Raw genomic sequence first — 6,075 nt, forward strand, 5'->3', positions numbered from 1 at the left:
TAGCGCTGTCGGCTGGGAATTTTACCATCAGCTTGTCCGCAAGGGTCCTGTGGTATAGCAACACTCTCGAACCCCTTTCCTCTTCGGGAATCAGAGTGGGCAGGTTCTCCTTATACCGTGGATCGAGCAGTGTGTACACCCAGTAATCCGTAGTGGCCAGAATGCGTGCAACGCGAGGGTCACGAGAAAGGCATCCTAACATGAAGTCAGCCATGTGTGCCAGGGTACCTGTACGCAACACATGGCTGTCTTCACTAGGAAGATCACTTTCAGGATCCTCCTCCTCCTCCTCCTCCTCAGGCCATACACGCTGAAAGGATGACAGGCAATCAGCCGGTGTACCGTCAGCAGCGGGCCAAGCTGTCTCTTCCCCCTCCTCCTCATCCTCCTCATGCTCCTCCTCCTCCTCCTGTACGCGCTGAGAAATAGACAGGAGGGTGCCCTGACTATCCAGCGGCATACTGTCTTCCCCCGCCCCCGTTTCCGAGCGCAAAGCAGCTGCCTTTATGGTTTGCAGGGAATTTCTCAAGATGCATAGCAGAGGAATGGTGACGCTAATGATTGTAGCATCGCCGCTCACCACCTGGGTAGACTCCTCAAAATTACCAAGGACATGGCAGATGTCTGCCAACCAGGCCCACTCTTCTGAAAGGAATTGAGGAGGCTGACTCCCACTGCGCCGCCCATGTTGGAGTTGGTATTCGACTATAGCTCTACGCTGTTCATAGAGCCTGGCCAACATGTGGAGCGTAGAGTTCCACCGTGTGGGCACGTCGCACAGCAGTCGGTGCACTGGCAGCTTAAAGTGATGTTGCAGGGTGCGCAGGGTGGCAGCGTCCGTGTGGGACTTGCGGAAATGTGCGCAGAGCCGGCGCGCCTTAACGAGCAGGTCTGACAAGCGTGGGTAGCTTTTCAGAAACCGCTGAACCACCAAATTAAAGACGTGGGCCAGGCATGGCACGTGCGTGAGGCTGCCGAGCTGCAGAGCCGCCACCAGGTTACGGCCGTTGTCACACACGACCATGCCCGGTTGGAGGCTCAGCGGCGCAAGCCAGCGGTCGGTCTGCTGTGTCAGACCCTGCAGCAGTTCGTGGGCCGTGTGCCTCTTATCGCCTAAGCTGAGTAGTTTCAGCACGGCCTGCTGACGCTTGCCCACCGCTGTGCTGCCACACCGCGCGACACCGACTGCTGGCGACATGCTGCTGCTAACACATCTTGATTGTGAGACAGAGGAGGAGGAGGAGGAGGGTGCTTTAGTGGAGGAAGCATACACCTCCGCAGATACCACCACCGAGCTGGGGCCCGCAATTCTGGGGGTGGGTAGGACGTGAGCGGTCCCAGGCTCTGACTCTGTCCCAGCCTCCACTAAATTCACCCAATGTGCCGTCAGGGAGATGTAGTGGCCCTGCCCGCCTGTGCTTGTCCACGTGTCCGTAGTTAAGTGGACCGTGGCAGTAACCGCGTTGGTGAGGGCGCGCACAATGTTGCGGGAGACGTGGTCGTGCAGGGCTGGGACGGCACATCGGGAAAAGTAGTGGCGACTGGGAACTGAGTAGCGCGGGGCCGCCGCCTCCATGATACTTTTGAAGGACTCCGTTTCCACAACCCTATACGGCAGCATCTCAAGGCTGATGAATTTTGCGATGCGGACGGTTAACGTTTGAGCGTGCGGGTGCGTGGCGGCGTACTTGCGCTTGCGCTCGAACACTTGCGCAAGCGACGGCTGAACGGTGCGCTGAACTACACTGCTGGATGGGGCCGAGGACAGCGCAGATGAGGGTGTGGGTGCAGGCCATGAGGCGGTAGTGCCTGTGTCCTGAGAGGGGGGTTGCATCTCAGTGGCAGGTTGGGGCACAGGGGGAGAGGCAGGGGTGCAAACCGGAGGCGGTGAACGGCCTTTGTCCCACCTTGCGGGGTGCTTGGCCATCATATGTCTGCGCATGGTGGTGGTGGTGAGGCTGTTGGTGTTGGCTCCCCGGCTGAGCTTTGCGCGACAAAGGTTGCACACCACTGTTCGTCGGTCGTCAGGCGTCTCTGTGAAAAACTGCCAGACCTTAGAGCACCTCGGCCTCCGCAGGGTGGCATGGCGCGAGGGGGCGCTTTGGGAAACACTTGGTGGATTATTCGGTCTGGCCCTGCCTCTACCCCTGGCCACTGCACTGCCTCTTGCAACCTGCCCTGCTGATGCCCTTGACTCCCCCTCTGAAGACCTGTCCTCCTGAGTAAGCGTTGCACACCAGGTGGGGTCAGTCACCTCATCGTCCTGCTGCTCTTCCTCCGAATCCTCTGTGCGCTGCTCCCTGGGACTTACTGCCCTTACTACTACCTCACTGCAAGACAACTGTGTCTGATCGTCATCGTCCTCCTCACCCACAGAAAGTTGTTGAGACAGTTGGCGGAAGTCCCCAGCCTCTTCCCCCGGACCCCGGGAACTTTCGAATGGTTGGTCATCAGTGACGATAAACTCCTCTGGTGGGAGAGGAACCGCTGCTGCCCAATCTAAGCAGGGGCCCGAGAACAGTTCCTGGGAGTGTTCCCGCTCCTGAGCAGGTGTTATTGTAGTGGAGTGAGGAGGCTGGGAGGAAGGAGGAGCAGCAGACAGAGGATTCGGATTGGCAGCAGTGGACGGCGCAGAACTGCGGGTAGACGATAGGTTGCTCGAAGCACTTTCTGCCATCCAGGACAGGACCTGCTCACACTGCTCATTTTCTAATAACCGTCTCCCGCGTGGACCCATTAATTGGGCGATGAATGTGGGGACGCCAGAAACGTGCCTCTCTCCTAATCGCGCAGCAGTCGGCTGCGACACACCTGGATCAGGAGCTTGGCCTGTGCCCACACCCTGACTTGGCCCTCCGCGTCCTCGGCCACGTCCACGTCCACGTCCTCTAGGCTTACCCCTACCCCTCAGCATGCTGTATTACCAGTGATTAGATTTCCCAGGCAGGAAATAAATTGGCGCAAGACTGCAGGCCAAATATAATTTTTGCCCTTTTTGGAAAACGAAAGGCCCCACTGCCTCTAGTGAATGAATAATCTAAGTTTAATAACTGTGCTGTGTCCCTGCTTATGTGTCACAGAACGTGAGGGTAGCAGAGTTATTAACTGTGGCAGAGCAGGTATTTTTTTTCCCACTTAAGGAAAGCAAATGGCGAACCCAGCAGTAAAGCGTAGCTGGCTGCGTATGATTTAGCAATGTTTTTCACGCAGCTCACACGTCTCCACAGGCGTAAGGACGGACACAGGCTGGACAAATAGATTTGTTTTCAGTTTTTTCCCACCAACAGGCAGCACTGCGTATATTCAATGAACCTGAGAAGTTTAATAACTGTGCTGTGTCCCTGCTTATGTGTCACAGAACGTGAGGGTAGCAGAGTTATTAACTGTGGCAGAGCAGGTATTTTTTTTCCCACTTAAGGAAAGCAAATGGCGAACCCAGCAGTAAAGCGTAGCTGGCTGCGTATGATTTAGCAATGTTTTTCACGCAGCTCACACGTCTCCACAGGCGTAAGGACGGACACAGGCTGGACAAATAGATTTGTTTTCAGTTTTTTCCCACCAACGGGCAGCACTGCGTATATTCAATGAACCTGAGAAGTTTAATAACTGTGCTGTGTCCCTGCTTATGTGTCACAGAACGTGAGGGTAGCAGAGTTATTAACTGTGGCAGAGCAGGTATTTTTTTTCCCACTTAAGGAAAGCAAATGGCGAACCCAGCAGTAAAGCGTAGCTGGCTGCGTATGATTTAGCAATGTTTTTCACGCAGCTCACACGTCTCCACAGGCGTAAGGACGGACACAGGCTGGACAAATAGATTTGTTTTCAGTTTTTTCCCACCAACAGGCAGCACTGCGTATATTCAATGAACCTGAGAAGTTTAATAACTGTGCTGTGTCCCTGCTTATGTGTCACAGAACGTGAGGGTAGCAGAGTTATTAACTGTGGCAGAGCAGGTATTTTTTTTCCCACTTAAGGAAAGCAAATGGCGAACCCAGCAGTAAAGCGTAGCTGGCTGCGTATGATTTAGCAATGTTTTTCACGCAGCTCACACGTCTCCACAGGCGTAAGGACGGACACAGGCTGGACAAATAGATTTGTTTTCAGTTTTTTCCCACCAACAGGCAGCACTGCGTATATTCAATGAACCTGAGAAGTTTAATAACTGTGCTGTGTCCCTGCTTATGTGTCACAGAACGTGAGGGTAGCAGAGTTATTAACTGTGGCAGAGCAGGTATTTTTTTTCCCACTTAAGGAAAGCAAATGGCGAACCCAGCAGTAAAGCGTAGCTGGCTGCGTATGATTTAGCAATGTTTTTCACGCAGCTCACACGTCTCCACAGGCGTAAGGACGGACACAGGCTGGACAAATAGATTTGTTTTCAGTTTTTTCCCACCAACGGGCAGCACTGCGTATATTCAATGAACCTGAGAAGTTTAATAACTGTGCTGTGTCCCTGCTTATGTGTCACAGAACGTGAGGGTAGCAGAGTTATTAACTGTGGCAGAGCAGGTATTTTTTTTCCCACTTAAGGAAAGCAAATGGCGAAGCCAGCAGTAAAGCGTAGCTGGCTGCGTATGATTTAGCAATGTTTTTCACGCAGCTCACACGTCTCCACAGGCGTAAGGACGGACACAGGCTGGACAAATAGATTTGTTTTCAGTTTTTTCCCACCAACAGGCAGCACTGCGTATATTCAATGAACCTGAGAAGTTTAATAACTGTGCTGTGTCCCTGCTTATGTGTCACAGAACGTGAGGGTAGCAGAGTTATTATAACTCTTGGAGAGCAGGTATTTTTTTTCCCAATTAAGGAAAGCAAATGGCGAACCCAGCAGTAAAGCGTAGCTGGCTGCGTATGATTTAGCAATGTTTTTCACGCAGCTCACACGTGTCCACCGCCCGTAAGGACGGACACAGGCTGGACAAATAGATTTGTTTTCAGTTTTTTCCCACCAACAGGCAGCACTGCGTATATTCTATGAATAATAACTGTGTTGTGGCCCTGCCTATACAATTCTTTCCCTGCAGTATCAATGGAGGGTGGAATGCTCTGCAGAGGCGATTTTGAGAAGCCCAAAAAAAATGCAGCACAGCCAACAGCAGCCTGGACAGTACTGCACACGGATAAATATGGCCCTAGAAAGGACCGTTGAGGTTCTTGAAGGCTACACTCACTCCTAACACTCTCCCTGCCTATGCAGCACTTCTGTCCCTAATGCCAGGTGCAACGGTCTGCAGAGGCGATTTTGAGAAAAAAAAAATCCCACTGCTAACAGCAGCCAACACACAGCTATCAGTGGCCCTAATAAGGACCTTTGGGGGGTCTTGAAGCCTACACTAACTACCAATTCTTTCCCTACAGCAGCTCCGGTATAAACAGCACTGTCCCTCATCTAACTCACACCGCATCTGAGGCGAGCCGCGGGAGGGGCCGACTTTTATATTAGGCGAACACCTGATCTCGCCAGCCACTCACAGCAGGGGGGTGGTATAGGGCTTAAACGTTGCAGGGGGAAGTTGTAATGCCTTCCCTGTCTTTCAATTGGCCAGAAAAGCGCGCTAACGTCTCAGGGAAGGAAGTGAAAGTAACCAGAACACCGCATGGTGTTCGTCACGAATAACGAACATCCCGAACACCCTAATATTCGCACGAATATCAAGCTCGGACGAACGCGTTCGCTCATCTCTATTAATGACCTATGAGGAAACTTGTAAATTATAGCCCTTCGACCAGCTCAGCGTGATAATGGAAAATACGAGTTGCTGGCAAACAGTTTCCAAAAAACAGACTTTTATTATTGAAGATTTACACTTAATATTGTCCACCGCACAACTGCAGGGAGAAAGAAAGCTGTATAAGAAGGGTAGGAAACTTAGTAATATGTACCCCTACCTGCCTTCTCCAGAGTCACTATTCCCTGGTACATTATGTCCATTGGTTTCTTGCCTTAACCAGGGACGGTTTTAGGGGGCATCTAACAGTTTCCTGGGGCACTCCAATGGACTGGACCAACTTGGCACTGAAGCATGCAGTTCTTTACACAGGCTGTTAATGGTTTCACTGCTCTAGACCACC

The sequence above is a fragment of the Eleutherodactylus coqui genome, chromosome 5, assembly GCF_035609145.1.
Source record: "Eleutherodactylus coqui strain aEleCoq1 chromosome 5, aEleCoq1.hap1, whole genome shotgun sequence".
NCBI lineage: Eukaryota > Metazoa > Chordata > Amphibia > Anura > Eleutherodactylidae > Eleutherodactylus > Eleutherodactylus coqui.